The sequence below is a fragment of the Arachis ipaensis genome, chromosome B1 (genome assembly GCF_059453495.1).
Source record: "Arachis ipaensis isolate K30076 ecotype BB chromosome B1, ASM5945349v1, whole genome shotgun sequence".
Taxonomy (NCBI): domain Eukaryota; kingdom Viridiplantae; phylum Streptophyta; class Magnoliopsida; order Fabales; family Fabaceae; genus Arachis; species Arachis ipaensis.
Genome location: NC_142436.1, coordinates 32,953,888 through 32,973,177, shown reverse-complemented (window position 1 = coordinate 32,973,177; position 19,290 = coordinate 32,953,888). Strand labels below are relative to the sequence as shown.

The 19,290-nt window shown below is 36.7% G+C and overlaps 2 non-coding genes across 2 annotated transcripts; both read right to left on the bottom strand.

Moving 5' to 3' along the window:
* Positions 1–10,343: 10,343 nt before the first annotated feature.
* LOC148576153 (small nucleolar RNA R71) lies at positions 10,344–10,451 on the bottom strand. The gene has a single exon (XR_015902776.1). It is a non-coding gene; the product is annotated as a small nucleolar RNA R71 (small nucleolar RNA).
* A 4,965-nt stretch (positions 10,452–15,416) lies between these two features.
* LOC148576152 (small nucleolar RNA R71) lies at positions 15,417–15,524 on the bottom strand. Its single transcript, XR_015902859.1, has one exon. It is a non-coding gene; the product is annotated as a small nucleolar RNA R71 (small nucleolar RNA).
* Positions 15,525–19,290: the final 3,766 nt, after the last annotated feature.

Sequence of the window (19,290 nt, the reverse complement as noted above, 5' to 3'; positions counted from 1 at the left end):
AAAATTAATTGTTTAAGAATTAATAAGTGAAAAATTTTAAAGACAATATAATACCTATCCTAATGACCATCAAATTCATACAGAACATTCAAAGTTGATGAATTAAGGATCTTCCCTTTGACCACTTTCTGATTTCCACCAAATCCAAGAAAAGAATGAGTTGATTTGTAAGATAAATCAGCCTCAAGTCCCGTCTCTATGCATTTTATATTAATTTTGCCAATCCAATCAACAGCTGAAACTGGAATTATTCTGAGTAAAAGATGAGGGCAATTCATTTCATATGTTTCTCCATGATTCAAAAGCTTCAATTGATGTTCTTACATATTTGTTACCTTTGTGATGAATCTATGTGACTTAATTAACATTTTTAATTTGTTAATGAATGGCCAATCTCCTGGAAAAGTTTTGGAGCCTATTGCTTCCATTTATGCCAAACACAGAAAGGAATCATAACAAATCGAGAATCAGAAGCCAAAACCCCCAAAATTAGAAAACCTAAAATTAGAATCCAAAATCCCCAAAAATTCACAGAATCAATTGAAAATTGATACATACCTTCTCTATCTCAATTAGCATTGCAATGTTGCAGAGCGGCCACAGTTAGCATGTATTGGTACAAGCTAATAATATTCTCGTCTCCATTGGAATCAGTTTCGAACACCCTTAGCTTTATGATCTTACAATAAAGCATATTAACAAAAATGTAATCAAAATAGGTTGCAATTTGGCTTAGGTGAAGGAATTACATTTAAAGCACGGAGGCACACAATGCAACATTCATTTTTCTTTTTTGTTTCAGTCATTATGCATTCAGTAGTAGGAATAAAAAAGATGAAGATGAATGAACGAATGGTTGCATTTAGCAGAAGCTACAGTAACTAATAGTTTCTCCTCTTTTCTGATTAAATGACACCGAGAGAAAATGAAAGTCTATTGCTCGCCATTGATCCTGCAGGATAATGTGATTCAGGTGAATCGTTCTGAAGCTAAAACCCCCAATTCCTAGTGGCATATCCAGTAGCTATGACACGAGAAAGCTAAAACCCCTAATTCATCACAAATTGAATAAAGAACAAAACTAGAATTCAACACTAATAATAACAAGCAATGCTCAAATGTGACACGAAAAAGCTTCTATGACAGACAGCACGATAGAAATTGAACCAGACATAAAAAAATCCTAATTAAATATGAAATTGTGATATAGGAACCCTAATTAATTTTAACACAGGCTAGTGATTAGGGAGTGGGAATTAAGAACCCTAATTTCCTAAATCAGGAAAAAAATTAAAAGCCTACCTATTGTGGATGAGAGAGCGAATCGAGCAGAGATAGATGGAGCAGAGACGGCACGATTAGCAAAGGAGAGGAAGAGCAAAGCAGAAGAGCACAACGAGGTGGTGGTGCGACGTAAGAGAGATGCGGCGTCGTTGAGAAGTAGCAGAGCTGCTGCGGGGTACGATGTAACAGAGCTGCGGTGGTGGCGTGGCGTAGTAGAGCCGTATGAAGATGTGGTGCAAGGAGAAGAGCCATGTGATGGCGTAGCAGAGCTATGAACTCTCTCTTAGCTTTGTGCGAAACAATGATAGCGCGGGGAAAAGGTGAAAAAATTCACCAAGTGTTATGTGCAAAAAAAAGTAATTCTCTGGGTGTTATGTAGATACATTAGTCATCACTTTTGAAGTGCACTCAAAAGATAACAAATAAATTACTTTGTAAAAGCGCTCCCTTTGGTACGAAAAATGTATCTATAGATATTAATATAAGGCTACACTTTATAAGTGATTTTTATTGTATCTATGACTACACTTTTTAAATGATGCCACAATTGTGTTTTCTATTCTCTTATAAAAGAGAAATACGGAGAAAAGCGTAGCCTATTCTATGAACAGACTACGCTTTTCAAATGTAACTTAAAAAAGTGTGGCTGAATGGGTGTTTTTCTTGTAGTATAACAACCCTAAATTAGCAATTAATATTGGACATTGATAACTCAAGGGTCCCTAAAATCTCAATTCCAAGCCAAGAATAAAAATCTACTCCATAATCAAAGGAAACATTTCATCAAACATTTGGTGAGCATAGAAATAAAGCATGGTATAATGCAAGAACTAATAACAACTATAACTAACCAAGACAAGATATCAATGCTAACAAACTAAACAAGCATATAAAACTTAAAACATTACTTCATTAATTAAAATCAAGAATTCAACAATTGTTCATAAAAAATAAACTAGAGATAAGTAAATTAACACCAAATTCTAAGAGAATTATAATGCAAGAACAAGAAAACAGGATAAAAACTACAATTAAACAAGACTAAAACCTAAAACTAACAAGAAAATTAAGGAATATCTAAGGGATTCTAGAAAGAAGTTAGAGCTTCTCACTCTAGAATCCCACTAAACCTAAGAAGAAAATGTAAAAATGTGAAGATGGTAGAGTGTGTTGATCCCCCCTGGTTCATGCTTCAAATGGTTTAGAAATGAGTTAGATTGGGCCAGAATTGGGTAGAAATCGCAAGCCACATATTTACTTAAGTAAATCACGTGCTGCAAATCATGTGTACGCATCTGCCATACATACGCACAACCTAGTAGATTTCCAAAAGATGTGTACGCATGACCCATGCGTACGCGTAATTGGGCAAATTTTGCAAAACTTTATTTCTTCATGATTTCTCTATTTTTGCATGCTTTTTCTTCCTTTCTTCAAGCTATTCTTGCCTTTTAAACCTTAAATCACTCAAACAAATACATCAAGACATCAAATAAAATATAGGTGAATTAATTTTGATAATTTTCAAGCATAAAAAGCATATTTTCACCATCAAGCACAATTAGGAGAGAAATTCACAAAATGATAAATTTTCTATGAATAAGTACAAGATAAGTTGATAAAATCCATTCTTTTCAAGCCAAAATTTACTGTAAAATATGGGTTTATCAATACACCAACAATCAGAAAAGGGTAAAGGTCCTGCTAATGATAGAGATAGAAGCAACCTTAAAGCAAGAAGGTTAGGCTCTCAGATCCACATTCCTGAAGGAACAGGAAATAGAGAGGCTATAGAGACCGTGATATTGGTTCAAGGTCATCAGGGTTGTTTAAAGCAATTGGAGATCCAACTAGAACGACAACGTGAATTTGAATGCAAAGTGAAAGAGAACTTGAAGAAATATTGAAGAGACTAAAGTCCGACCTTAAGGGCAAAAAATCTCAAACTGAACGAGGTACGACCCCTCCAGGAAACAACAACCTTCTTTTGAAAGAAATCATGCGTGCTAGAGTCCCGAGAAGTTTTAAAAGCTTAGAAATGGTTTTCTATAATGGAACTATGAACCCACGACATCATCTAAGCAATTTTAAAAGTCACATGAGCTTGCTTGTAAAGTAAACATGCTTTTGTCCTATTTTCTCTTCTCAGACAAGTGCGAAAGCAACCACTTTATTGGGTACAGCCAAATACAATATGAGTTTCTCTTCCACCTCAGGTCGGGTAAGAATAGGAGGTTGAGATAAGAATGTTTTGAATTCTTAAAAAGCTTGTTCATATTTTTGAGTCCATTGGAAGTCGTGTTCTTTTTTGAGGATTGCTAACAGTGGTAATGACTTCAAAGCTGACCTAACCAAGAATCTTGATAAAGCTATTTGCCTGGCATCAATTGTTGGTCTTCTTTTAAATAGGTTAGACTTTTCATATCCAAGATTGTTTTACATTCATCCGAGTTAGCTTTTTAACGCCTCTATAGGTGAGTATGAACGTAAGAAATTTTCTTGCTTTTACGTCAAAGGTACATTAAGTGAGATTAATCTCATCCTATGCTGCCTTTTATGGTGTTGAACACCTTGGTCATGTTGGTCAATAGACTGGCTTCACTTTGGATTTTTACAAGCATGTCATCTATATAAACCACCATCAATTTTTCTAAGTGGGGTGAGAGTACTTTCTTTATCAACTACTAGTATGTTGCCCCTACATTTTTCAACCCAAAAGGCATAACCACATAATAATAGTTGGACATAGGAGTGATGAAGGATGTATTTTCTTGATCAGGCTCATACATTGAAATTTGATTGTGTCTCAAATAAGCGTCCATGAAGGAGAGGAACTTGTATGCTGAGACTGAGTCCACGAAGGCACGAATGCTAAGTAGGGGGTAAGGATCTTTTGGGCAATAAAAATTCCCCTCATAATTGAAATTTACTTATAAAGTATGGAGGTCATTTTAATGTAAAGTGGTGTAACCAATCAAGTATCTCTTCAAGTATGTAAATAAAGTATATGATTATGTAACTACTTCGTTTCACGAAAGTGCTTCCCTTGAAAGAGCTAGAAAGGTAGTTGAAAAGGTTAGCTTGTTTAGGAGTGTCATTATATTTCTTCTTGTGAGGCTTGCTAAAGAAGTTATATTCGTTATAAGGAAGCATTTGTCATAAGATTAGCTTTTGATTTACCAAAGGAATAAATTATTTTATATGATGGTGATGATTCAACTAATAATGTCATGTCAAAACTAACAGTTAATGAATCAATACTCTTATCTTGATTTGATGCTAATAAATTTGTTAAGCTATCATTATAATATTTTTTGCCTAAATTAACTCTTATTCGAAGCAACATTTAATAAAAGTTGTCTTAGAAAGGCAAAGACAATATTATTGATGAGTTGCCTTTGAGTAAGGCAAAGATAATAATTTTTGGTCACCCACAAAAATAGTTGTCTTTGATATCTAAAATAATATTTATAAAATATTGCAATATAAAAACTTTAAGACAACATTTTTAAATAAAAATACAATATTTTATAAGCGTTGTAAAAAAAATTGAATAAATAACATTTATAAAAGATTGCCTAAAATGTTTTATAGTTAAAAATTTTAGAGGAAAACTTTTAATCATATTCCCACCAATTATTTTCCCAATCAAATAACTTAAAAAAAAAGAACAAATGTATCATGTATGTGCATCAGTTCACTACCCTAAGCCCTAACACTTCAATAACCCGTCACTAACGGCGACATGCCGTTCCCTGCCAATCAAGGAATTCCTAATGGCAACAGTAGCTCTCGATCGCAATGCTCTCCTCCACGTACAATGACTGCGCGGTGCTCTCCTCCACGAATGACGACACGGGGCTCTCCTTCACGGGCATTGGCGCGGTCATCTTCTCCACACACGCTGCTCCACAACGACGGTGCACTGCGCTTCTCATTCTGTGCCGAACCACCACCGTCGAGAAACCCCTCTCCATTCTCTTCTTCTTCTCCTTCTTCCTGTTCTTCTCCTATCTCGCCTGCTCCTCTTCGCAAGCTCTGACAACACTATACATAGCTGCAACCTCCTCACCCCAGCCTTCTTATTCTTCTCATAACTGTGAACAAGAATGCCATTTTTGGTGATAGTAGTGTCTTGGCTCCTGGAGGAGTGCATATTTGTAAGAAGCTTCTCAATTTTACTATGGGAATGGAATTTCTAAATGCATTGATTATGTTTAGTGGAATTTTAAAAAGTTCTTTTAACTCTTCACATGCTGTTTATTTTAATTTGCTTTCTTAATTGTACTAATAATCAAGAACTAGACACTATCTAAGAATTTGTTATATGCAACCTTTGTAAGCAATAACCACTACACTTTGTAATTAAAATCTCTATGTATGCTAATAAATAATAGGTTTAAGTACAATTTTGGTCCCTCCGAAAATTCTTTTCGTCCCCAACCTTTTTTTTGCATACAAAATGGTCCTTAAGGTTTAACTTGGTTTTAAAATCGTCCGTATGGTTTAACTTGGTTTTAAATTTTTGGTGGCTGAAGAGGAGACAAAGGTGGATTGTGGACAGCTTCTTCTTCTTCCCTTCTCCCTTCTTCTTCTTCCATTCTCCCTTCGCAAGAGCGAAAACACTCTCTTTCTCTTATTTTTCTTTTATTTTATTTTATAAATTTTTTTTGTTATGGATAATTTGGTCCAAAATTTTAAGATTTAAGTGACGATTTTAAAACATGGTTTTAAACCTTAGGGGCGATTTTGTATACAAAAGAGGTTGGGGACGAAAAACTTTTTGGCCTAGACCTTAAGGACCAAAATCGTAGTTAACCCTAAACAATATAATGTGCAGAAACAACAACTTTTTATTAAACCTCGATCTTTAATTTGGCTTCAATTTCCAGCATTTTTCGGAACAAAGCTTCTTATGTTGATGCTTATAAATGGCACCTCCTTCTTTAACTTTATTGTTGTTATAGCCTCACATGCATTTTTGATGATTCAGACTCGCCCATAATAACAATTATCATGGTTACATAATATGATATAGGATGTCTCTCTTACCTGTTAGTTTAATTCTTTTATAATGTATTATGCTTAGAGGCATTTTAGAAAGTTGTTTGGAAGGAATAATTTGTTGATGAGCGGATAATTTATACGCTTTTTGGCATTGTTTTTACATAGTTTTTAGTATGATTTAGTTAGTTTTTAGTATATTTTTATTAGTTTTTAAATAAAATTCACATTTCTGGACTTTACTATGAGTTTGTGTGTTTTTCTATGATTTCAGGTATTTTCTGGCTGAAATTGAGGGACTTGAGCAAAAATCAGATTCAGAGGTTGAAGAAGGACTGCAGATGCTGTTGGATTCTGACCTCCCTGCACTCAAAATAGATTTTCTGGAGCTACAGAACTTCAAATGGCACACTCTCAATTGCGTTGGAAAGTAGACATCCAGGGCTTTCCAGCAATATATAATAATCCATACTTTGCCTAAGTTTAGATGATGCAAACTGGCGTTCAACGCCAGCTCTTTGCCCTATTCTGGAGTTAAACGCCAGAAACAGGTTGCAAAGCAGAGTTAAACGCCAGAAACAGGATACAAACTGGCATTTAACTCCAAGGAAGACCTCTACACATGAAAGCTTCAATGCTCAGCCCAAGCACACACTAAGTGGGCCCCGGAAGTGGATTTCTGCATCATTTACTCATTTCTGTAAACCCTAGTAACTAGTCTAATATAAATAGGACCTTTTACTATTGTATTAGACATCTTTGATCAGTTTTATGCTATCTTAGACCTTTATGGGGGCTGGCCATTTGGCCATGCCTGGACCATTATCACTTATGTATTTTCAACGGTAGAGTTTCTACACACCATAGATTAAGGAGTGAAGCTCTGCTGTTCCTCATGAATTAATGCAAAGTACTATTATTTTTCTATTCAACTCAAGCCTATTTCTTATCTAAGATATACACTTGTTCTTCAACCTGAGGAAGGTGATGATCTGTGACACTCATCATCATTCCCACCCATGAACGCGTGCCTGACAACCACCTCCGTTCTACTTGCAATCGCTTAAGTGCATATCTCTTAGCCTTCTGGTTCATGACGCATGGTTGCCTCGCCTGACAACTGAGCCTTCCATTCAATGAGATTAGAGTCTTCGTGGTATAGGCTAGAATTATTGGCGGCCATTCTTGAGATCCAGAAAGTCTAAACCTTGTCTGTGGTATTCCGAGTAGGATCTGGGAAGGGATGGCTGTGACGAGCTTCAAACTCATGAGTGCTGGGCGTAGTGACAGACGCAAAAGGATGACTGAATCCTATTCCAGTATGATCGAGAACCGACAGATGAATAGCCGTGCGGTGACAGCGCATTTCGGACCATTTTTACTGAGAAGACGGGATGTAGCCATTGACAACGGTGATGCCCTGCATAAGCTTGCCATGGAAGGGAGTAGGAATGATTGGATGAAGACAGCAGGAAAAAGTTCAGAAGGAACGAAGGCATCTCTATACGCTTATCTAAAATTCTCACCAATGAATTACATAAATATCTCTATCCTAGTTTATATTTTAATTATGTTTTAATTATCAATTCTCCATAACCATTTGAATCCGCCTGACTGAGATTTACAAGGTGACCATAGCTTGCTTCAAGCCGACAATCTCCGTGGGATCGACCCTTACTCACGTAAGGTTTATTACTTGGACGACCCAGTGCACTTGCTGGTTAGTTGTGCGAAGTTGTGACAAAGAATTGAGATTACGATTGTGCGTACCAGGTTGTTGGCGCCATTGAGATCACAATTTCGTGCACCAAGTTTTTGGCGCCGTTGCCGGGGAATGTTCGAGTTTGGACAACTGACGGTTCATCTTGTTGCTCAGATTAGGTAAATTTTATTTTAATTTTAAGCTTTTTGTTTTTATTATTTTTATTTTTATTTTCGAAAAAAAATTTAAAATTTTTTTTTTTAATTTATGTTCTTCAGAATTTTTAAGAAGGAATTCTAGAGTTTCATGAAACATGTAGAAGCCTGGCTGGCTGTAAAGCCATGTCTAATTCTTTTGGACCGAGGCTTCCACTCATTAGCACAGAAGCAAGTTGAATGAAGTATCAGCTGTTGTATGTAAATCATGAAATCAAAAATAATTTGATGTTTGTTGTTTGAGTCTTATGTCAGCTTTTAAGTTTGGTGTCAATTGCATGTTTATCTCTTTCTTGCATTTTTTGAAAATCCATGCATTGCATTCTTCATGATCTTCAAGTTGTTCTTGGTAAGTCTTCTTGTTTGATCTTTAAAATTTCTTGTTTTGTGTCTTTTCTTGTTTCTCATATGCATTTTTGAATTATTAATGTCTCAACATTGAAAATTTCTAAGTTTGGTGTCTTGCATCTTTTTCTTTTCTTAAAAAATTTTCAAAAATAAGTTCTTGGTGTTCATTTTGACATTCAAAGTGTTCTTGCATGCATCATGTGTTTTGATTCATAATTTTCATGTTTTGGGTCTTTTGGTTGTTTTTCTCTTTCTTCATTAGAAAACTCAAAAATAAAAAAAATATCTTTCCCTTATTCTCTCATAAATTTTCAAAAATTTGGTTTGATTTAGTCAAAAAGTTTTTAAATTTAATTGTTTCTTATGAGTCAAATCAAATTTTCAATTTAAAAATTCTATCTTTTTCAAATCTTTTTTCAAAAATCAAATCTTTTTCTTTTTTTTTCTTTCATAATTTCGAAATTTTCAAAATTTATTTTCAAAATCATTTTCTTATTTCCATTTCATATTTTCGAAATTAATACTAACAATTAATGTGATTGATTCAAAAATTTTTAAGTTTGTTACTTGCCTATTAAGAAAGGTTCAATCTTTAAATTTTAAAATCATATCTTTTTTGTTTCTTGTTAGTCAAGTAATCAACTTTAATTTTTAAAATCAAATCTTTTTAAATTTCTTTTTCAAATCTTTTTCAAAATAAGTTTCAATCACATCTTTTTCAAAATCAATTTCAAAATCTTTTCTAACTTCTTTTCTAACTCCTTATCTTTTCAAAAATTGATTTTCAAATCATTTTCAATTAACTACTTAACTTTTTGTTTGATTTTAAAAATTTACTATTTCAATCATATCTTTTTCAAAACTACCTAACTAATTCTCTCTCTAATTTTCGAAAATCACCTCCCTTTTTTTTCAAAATTCCTTTTTAATTAACTAATTGTTTTAAATTTTAATTTAATTTAATTTCATTTAAAAATTTTCGAATTTTAACTTTAATTTTAAATTAAAAACAAAAATTTTTATTTTTATTTTTATTTTGTTTAATTTTCGAATTCTCTCATCTCTCATCCCCTTCTGTTTATTTATTCATCTACTAACACCCCTATCTCACTCAAGAATTCGAACCCATTCCTCTCCCCTGTGTTTGGATTCTTATCTTTTTCTTTTTTGCTACTCTTCTCTTCTTATACTTACATAAGGAATCTCTATACTGTGATATAGAGGATTCCATATTTTCTTTTGTGTTCTCTTTTTTTTCACATGAGCAGAGCAAGGATAAGAACATTCTTGTTGAAGCTAATCCGGAACCTGAAAGGACTTTGAAGAGGAAGCTAAGAGAAGCTAAAACACAACACACTAAAGAGGACTTTACTAAAATTTTCGAAAAAGAAGGAGACATGGCCGAAAATAATAACAATGCAAGGAAGATGCTTGGTGACTTTACTGCACCAAATTCTAAATTACATGGAAGAAGCATCTCAATCGCTGCCATTGGAGCAAACAATTTTGAGCTTAAGCCTCAATTAGTTTCCATGATGCAACAGAATTGCAAGTTTCATGAACTTCCATCAGAAGATCCTTTTCAGTTCTTAATTGAATTCTTGCAGATCTGTGATACTGTTAAGACCAATGGGGTTGACTCCGAGGTCTACAGGCTCATGCTTTTCCCGTTTGCTGTAAGAGACAGAGCTAGAATATGGTTGGACTCTCAACCTAAAGATAGCCTGAACTCTTGGGATAAGCTGGTCACGGATTTCTTAGCCAAGTTCTTTCCTCCTCAAAAGCTTAGTAAGCTTAGAGTGGATGTTCAAACCTTCAAACAGAAAGAAGGTGAATGCCTCTATAAAGCTTGGGAGAGATATAAGCAACTGACCAAAAAGTGTCCTTATGACATGCTTTCAGAATGGACCATCCTGGATATATTCTATGATGGTCTGTATGAATTATCAAAGACGTCATTGGACCATTCTGCAGGTAGATCTATTCACCTAAAGAAAACGCCTGCAGAAGCTCAAGAACTCATTGACATGGTTGCAAATAACCAGTTCATGTACACTTCTGAAAGGAATCCTGTGAGTAATGGGACGCCTCAGAGGAAGGGAGTTCTTGAAATTGATACTCTGAATGCCATATTGGCTCAGAACAAAATATTGACTCAGCAAGTCAATATGATTTCTCAGTGTCTGAATGGATTGCAAGCTGCATCCAACAGTACTCAAGAGGCATCTTCTAAAGAAGAAGCTTATGATCCTGAGAACCCTGCAATAGCAGAGGTGAATTACATGGGTGAACCCTATGGGAATACCTATAATCTCTCATGGAGAAATCATCCAAATTTCTCATGGAAGGATCAACAAAAGCCTCAACAAGGCTTTAATAATGGTGGAAGAAACAGGTTTAGCAATAGCAAGCCTTTTCCATCATCCACTCAGCAACAGACAGAGAATTCTGAGCAGAATTCATCTAGCTTAGCAAATATAGTCTCTGATCTATCTAAGGCCACTCTAAGTTTTATGAATGAAACAAGGTCCTCCATTAGAAATTTGGAGGCACAAGTGGGCCAGCTGATGAGCGGATAATTTATACGCTTTTTGGCATTGTTTTTAGTATGTTTTTAGTAGGATCTAGTTAATTTTAGGGATGTTTTCATTAGTTTTTATGTTAAATTCACATTTCTGGACTTTACTATGAGTTTGTGTGTTTTTTTGAGATTTCAGGTATTTTCTGGCTGAAATTGAGGGACTTGAGCAGAAATCAGATTCAGAGGTTGAAGAAGGACTGCTGATGCTGTTGGATTCTGACCTCCCTGCACTCAAAGTGGATTTTCGGGAGCTACAGAACTCAAAATGGAGCGCTTCCAATTAAGTTGGAAAGTAGACATCCAGGGCTTTCCAGCAATATATAATAGTCTATACTTTGGCCAAGAATAGATGACGTAAACTGGCGTTCAACGCCAGCTTTCTGTCCAAATCTGGCATCCAGCGCCAGAAAAGGAGCCAAAACTAGAGTTACACGCCCAAACTGGCCCAAAAGCTGGCGTTCAACTCCAAGAAGGACCTCTACACATGCAACACTCGAGCTCAGCCCAAGCACACACCAAGTGGGCCCCGGAAGTGGATTTATGCATCAATTACTTACTTCTGTAAACCCTAGTAGCTAGTTTATTATAAATAGGACATTTTACTATTGTATTAGACATCTTTGGTCTCAGTTTTAATCTATTGTTCATCTTAGGAGACTATTGATCACATTTTAGGGGGCTGGCCATCTCGGCCATGCCTGGACCTTTCACTTATGTATTTTCAACGGTAGAGTTTCTACACTCCATAGATTAAGGTGTGGAGCTCTGCTGTTCCTCAAAGATTAATGTAAAGTACTACTGTTTTCTATTCAATTCATCTTATTTTGCTTCTAAGATATTCATTCGCACTTCAACCTGAATGTGATGAACGTGACAATCATCATCATTCCCTATGAACGCATGCCTGACAACCACTTCCGTTCTACCTTCGACTGAATGAGTATCTCTTAGATCTCTTAATCAGAATCTTCGTGGTGTAAGCTAGAATGATGGCGGCATTCAAGAGAATCCAGAAAGTCTAAACCTTGTCTGTGGTATTCCGAGTAGGATTCGATGATTGAATGACTGTGACGAGCTCCAAACTCGCGATTGCTGGGTGTAGTGACAGACGCAAAAGGATAGTAAATCCTATTCCAGCATAATCGAGAACCGACAGATGAATAGCCGTGCCGTGACAGGGTGCGTTGACCATTTTCACTGAGAGGATAAGATGAAGCCATTGACAAGGGTGATGCCTCCAGACGATTAGCCGTGCCATGACAGGGCATTTGGATCATTTTCCCGAGAGAAGACTGAAAGTAGCCATTGACAATGGTGATGTATCACATAAAGCCAGCCATGGAAAGGAGTAAGACTGATTGGATGAAGATAGCAGGAAAGCAGAGGTTCAGAGGAACGAAAAGCATCTCCATTCACTTATCTGAAATTCCTGCCAATGATTTACATAAGTACCTCTATCCCTATTCTATTATTTATTTTCGAAAACCCATTACTATTTTATATCCACCTAACTGAGATTTACAAGGTGACCATAGCTTGCTTCATACCAACAATCTCCGTGGGATTCGACCCTTACTCACGTAAGGTATTACTTGGACGACCCAGTGCACTTGCTGGTTAGTTGTGCGAAGTTGTGAACCATGGTATTGGCATCATGTGTTTGGTGCCATCCCCAGGGAAAGAAAGAGCGATGAATTTTACATAATCAAAAGTGTGATCACAATTTCTGCGCACCAAGTTTTTGGCGCCGTTGCCGGGGATTGTTTGAGTTTTCGGCAAGCTTTTGGTCCGGTAAAATCAGTGCCAAGTTTGGATCCGGCAACAACACCAAGTTTTTGGCGCCGTTGCCGGAGATTGTTCGAGTTTGGACAACTGACGGTTCATCCTGTTGCTCAGATTAGGTAATTTTCTTTTTGTTTTCTTTTCAAAAATTTTTCAAAAATCTTTCAAAAATTTTTTTCTTTTGTTTTTGAAAAAAAAAAATTTATTCAAAATTTTTAAAGAATGAATTCTAGTGTTTCATGAAGCATGTGAAGCCTGGCTGGCTGTAAAGCCATGTCTAAATTCTTTTGGACTGAGGCTTCCACTCATAAGTATATGAAGTTGGATGAAATATCAGCTGTTGTATACATGAGAGGTATCTATGTTTGCTGAAGCTTGGCTGGCCATTGGCCATGTCTAGTGTTTTGGACCGGAGCTTTCATTGAAAGCTTGGCTGGCTAGTGAGCCATGTCTAATTCCTGGACTGAAGCTTTAGACTAAAATGGCAAGATTCCTGGAATTCATATTAAAAATTTTAGAATCCTTATTTTTCTTTTACAAAATAATTTTCAAAAAAATCCAAAAAAAAATTAGAAAATCATAAAAATAAAAAAATATTTTGTGTTTCTTGTTTGAGTCTTGAGTCATGTTATAAGTTTGGTGTCAATTGCATGTGCATCTTGCATTTTTCGAAAATTCTCATGCATTCATAGTGTTCTTCATGATCTTCAAGTTGTTCTTGGTAAGTCTTCTTGTTTGATCTTTGCATTTGCATGTTTTGTGTCTCTTCTTGTTTTTCATATGCATTCTTGAATTCTTAGTGTCTAAGCATTAAAGAATTCTAAGTTTGGTGTCTTGCATGTTTTCCTTGCATTAAAAATTTTTCAAAAATATGTTCTTGATGTTCATCATGACATTCAAAGTGTTCTTGGTGTTCATATTGACATTCATAGCATTTTTGCATGCATCACATGTTTTGATCTAAAATTCTCATGCATTGCATCATTTTTCTTGTTTTTCTCTCTCTTCATTAAAAATTCAAAAATAAAAAAATATATATCTTTCCCTTTTTCTCTCTCATAAATTCGAAAATTAGATTTGACTTTTTCAAAAATTTTTAAAAATCTAGTTGTTTTTATGAGTCAAATCAAATTTTCAATTTAAAAATCTCATCTTTTTCAAAATCTTTTTCAAAAATCAAATCTTTTTCAAACTTCTTAGTTATTTTCGAAAATTCCAAAAATATTTTTCAAAAACCTTTTTCTTAATTTTATATCAAATTTTCGAAAATAACAATAACAATTAATGTTTTGATTCAAAAATTTCAAGTTTGTTACTTACTTGTTAAGAAAGATTCAAACTTTAAGTTCTAGAATCATATCTTGTGATTTCTTGTGAATCAAGTCATTAGTTGTGATTTTAAAAATCAAATCTTTTTCAAAACTAATTTCAAGCATATCTTTTCAAAATATCTTCTTATCTTATCTTTTTCAAAAATTTGATTTCAAAATATCTTTTCTAACTTCCTAACTTCTTATCTTTTCAAAATTTGTTTCAACTAACTAACTAACTTTTTGTTTGTTTCTTATCTTTTTCAAAACTACCTAACTAACTCTCTCTCTCTCATTTTCGAAAATCCCTTCCTTCTTTTTCAAAATTTCTTTTTAATTAACTATTATTTTAATTTTTAAATCTTAATTTTCGAAAAACTACTAACATCTTTCAAAAAAAAATATTTTCAAAAATCACTAACTCTTTTTCAAAATTTATTTTCGAAAATTCCTTCTCTCTCATCTCCTTCTATTTATTTATTCATTCACTAACATCTCATCTCACATCTCTGCCCTCCTCACAGTTGTGTTTCTTTCTTTACATCACATTCTTTGTCTTCTTCTTTTCTTCTACTAACACAAGGACCTCTATACTGTGGTATAAAGGATCCATATTATTATTATTATTTTTTTTTCTGTGCCCTCTTCTTTGTCATATGAGCAGGAGCAAGGACAAGAATATTCTTGTTGAAGCAGATCCAGAACCTGAGAGGACTCTGAAGAGAAAACTAAGAGAAGCTAAATTATAACAATCCAGAGATAACCTTTCAGAAATTTTTGAACAGGAAGAGGAGATGGCAGCCGAAAATAATAATAATGCAAGGAGGATGCTTGGTGACTTTACTGCACCTAATTCCAATTTACATGGAAGAAGCATCTCTATTCCTGCCATTGGAGCAAACAACTTTGAGCTGAAACCTCAATTAGTTTCTTTGATGCAGCAAAATTGTAAGTTTCATGGACTTCCATCTGAAGATCCTTTTCAGTTCTTAACTGAATTCTTGCAGATCTGTGATACTGTTAAGACTAATGGAGTAGATCCTGAAGTCTATAGGCTCATGCTTTTCCCTTTTGCTGTAAGAGACAGAGCTAGAGTGTGGTTGGATTCTCAACCCAAGGATAGCCTGAACTCTTGGGATAAGCTGGTCAAGGCTTTCTTAGCCAAGTTATTTCCTCCTCAAAAGCTGAGCAAGCTTAGAGTGGATGTTCAAACCTTCAGACAGAAAGAAGGTGATTCCCTCTATGAAGCTTGGGAGAGATACAAAGGACTGACCAAAAAGTGTCCTTCTGACATGCTTTCAGAATGGACCATCCTGGATATATTCTATGATGGTTTATCTGAGTTATCAAAGATGTTATTGGATACTTCTGCAGGTGGATCCATTCACCTAAAGAAAACGCCTGCAGAAGCTCAAGAACGCATTGACATGGTTACAAATAACCAGTTCATGTACACTTCTGAAAGGAATCCTGTGAATAATGGGACGCTTATGAAGAAGGGAGTTTTTGAGGTCGATACTCTGAATGCCATATTGGCTCAGAACAAAATATTGACTCAGCAAGTCAATATGATTTCTCAGAGTCTGAATGGAATGCAAGCTGCATCCAACAGTACTCAAGAGGCATCTTCTGAAGAAGAAGCTTATGATCCTGAGAACCCTGCAATAGCAGAGGTGAATTACTTAGGTGAACCTTATGGAAACACCTATAACTCATCATGGAGAAATCATCCAAATTTCTCATGGAAGGATCAAAAGCCTCAACAAGGCTTTAATAATGGTGGAAGAAACAGGTTTAACAATAATAAACCTTTTCCATCATCCACTCAGCAACAGACAGAGAACTCTGAACAAAATACTTCTAATTTAGCAAACTTAGTCTCTGATCTATCTAAGGCCACTGTAAGTTTCATGAATGAAACAAGGTCTTCCATTAGAAATCTGGAAGCACAAGTGGGCCAGCTGAGTAAAAGGATCACTAAAATCCCTCCTAGTACTCTCCCAAGCAATACAGAAGAGAATCCAAAAGGAGAGTGCAAGGCCATTGACATAAGCACCATGGCCGAACCTGTAAGGGAAGGAGAGGACGTGAATCCCAAGGAGGAAGACTCCTGGGACATCCAGTGATCAATAAGGAGCTTCCCTCTGAGGAACCAAAGGAATCTGAGACTCATCTAGAGACCATAGAGATTCCGTTGAACCTCCTTATGCCATTCATGAGCTCTGATGAGTATTCCTCTTCTGAAGAGAATGAGGATGTTACTGAAGAGCAAACAACCAAGTTTCTTGGTGCAATCATGAAGCTGAATGCCAAATTATTTGGCATTGATACTTGGGAAGTTGAACCTCCCTTGTTCATCAATGAACTAAGTGATCTGGATCAACTGACATTGCCTCAGAAGAGACAAGATCCTGGAAAGTTCATAATACCTTGTACCATAGGCACCATGATCTTTAAGGCCTTGTGTGACCTTGGTTCAGGAATAAACCTCATGCCCCTCTCTGTAATAGAGAAACTGGGAATCTATGGGGTGCAAGCTGCTAAAATCTCATTAGAGATGGCAGACAATTCAAGAAAACAGGCATATGGACAAGTAGAGGATGTGTTAGTAAAGGTTAAAGGCCTTTACATCCCTGCTGATTTCATAGTCCTGGATACTGGAAAGGAAGAGGATGAATCCATCATCTTAGGAAGACCTTTCCTGGCCACAGCAAGAGCTGTGATTGATGTTGACAGAGGTGAACTAGTCCTTCAATGGAATGAGGACTCCCTTGTATTTAAAACTCAAGGATCTCCCTCTGCAACCATGGAGAGGAAGCAGGAAAAGCTTCTCTCAAAGCAGAGTCAACCCAAGCCCCCACAGTCAAACTCTAAGTTTGGTGTTGGGAGGCCACAACCAAACTCTAAGTTTGGAGTTGAACTCCCATATCCAAACTCTAAGTTTGGTGTTGGAGAGTCTCAACAATGCTCTGAACATCTGTGAGGCTCCATGAGAGCCCACTGTCAAGCTATTGACATTAAAGAAGCGCTTGTTGGGAGGCAACCCAATTTTTATTTATCTAACTATATTTTTCTTAGTTATATGTCTTTATAGGTTCATGATCATGAGGAGTCACAAAATAAATATAAAAATTGAAAACAGAATCAAAAACAGCAGAAGAAAAATCACACCCTGGAGGAGCATCTGCCTGGCGTTCAACGCCAGAACAGAGCATGGTTCTGGCGCTGAACGCCCAAAATGGGCAGCATTCTGGTGCTGAACGCCCAGAACAAGCATGGTTCTGGCGTTCAACACCAGAAATGGCAACAAATGGGCGTTGAACGCCCAAAATGGGCACCAACCTGGCGCTGAACGCCCAGAGTTGTGTGCAAAGGCATTTTACATGCCTAATTGGTGCAGGGATGCAAATCCTTGACACCCCAGGATCTGTGGACCCCACAGGATCATCTCAGGATCTGTGGACCCCACAGGATCACCTCAGGATCTGTGGACCCCACAGGATCCCCACCTACCTCCACTCACTTCTTCTCACCAATCTCTTTCACACAACCCCATAAACACTCTTCCCCAAAAACCCTTCACCAATCACCTCAATCTCTCTTCCCCATCACCTCTTCACCACTCACATCCATCCACTCTTCCCCATAAACCTACCTCATAAACTCCACCTACCTTCAAAATTCAAAACCAATTTCCCACCCAAACCCACCCATATGGCTGAAACCTTTCCCCCCTCCCTTCCCTATATAAAGCCCTCCATTCTTCATCAAATTCACACAACACACCCCTCTACACCTTTCTTGGCCGAAACACTTCCCACTCTCCCTCTCTTCCATTTCTTCTTCTTCTTCATCTATTCTTTCTTTTATTGCTCGAGGGTGAGCAAAATTCTAAGTTTGGTGTGGTAAAAGCATAAGCTTTTTCTTTTTCCATTACCATTGATGGCACCTAAGACCGGAGAATCCTCTAGAAAGGGGAAAGGGAAGACAAAAGCTTCCACATCCGAGTCATGGGAGATGGAAAGGTTCATCTCCAAAGCCCATCAAGACCACTTCTATGATGTTGTGGCCAAGAAGAAGGTGATCCCTGAGGTCCCTTTCAAACTCAAAAGAAATGAGTATCCGGAGATCCGACATGAAATTCAAAGAAGAGGTTGGGAAGTTCTAACAAATCCCATCCAACAAGTCAGCATCCTAATGGTTCAAGAGTTCTATGCTAATGCATGGATCACCAAGAACCATGATCAAAGTAAGAACCCGGATCCAAAGAACTATGTTACAATGGTTCGGGGGAAATACTTGGATTTTAGTCCGGAAAATGTGAGGTTGGCGTTCAACTTGCCAAACATGGAAGAGAACGCACACCCCTACACAAGGAGAGTCAACTTTGATCAAAGGTTGGACCAAGTCCTTATGGACATATGTGTAGAAGGAGCTCAATGGAAGATTGACTCCAAAGGCAAGCCGGTTCAACTAAGAAGATTGGACCTCAAGCCTGTAGCTAGAGGATGGTTGGAGTTCATTCAATGCTCAATCATTCCCACTAGCAACTGGTCTGAAGTTACTATAGACCGGGCCATCATGATCCATAGCATCATGATTGGAGAAGAGGTGGAAGTTCATGAGATTATACCTCAAGAACTCTACAAGGTGGCTGACAAGTCCTCCACTATGGCAAGGTTAGCCTTTCCTCACCTCATTTGCCACCTATGCAATTTGGCTGGGATTGACATAGAGGGAGATATTCTCATCAAAGAGGACAAGCCCATCACTAAGAAAAAGATGGAGCAAGCAAGAGAGCCCATTCATGGAGCTCAAGAGGCGTATGAAGCTCATCACCATGAGATCCCGGAGATGCCTCAAATGCACTTTCCTCCACAAAACTATTGGGAGCAAATCAACACCTCCCTAGGAGAATTGAGTTCCAATATGGGACAACTAAGGGTGGAACATCAAGAGCACTCCATCATGCTTCATGAAATAAGAGAAGATCAAAAAGCAATGAGGGAGGAGCAACAAAGACAAGGAAGAGACATAGAAGAGCTCAAGGACATCATTGGTTCC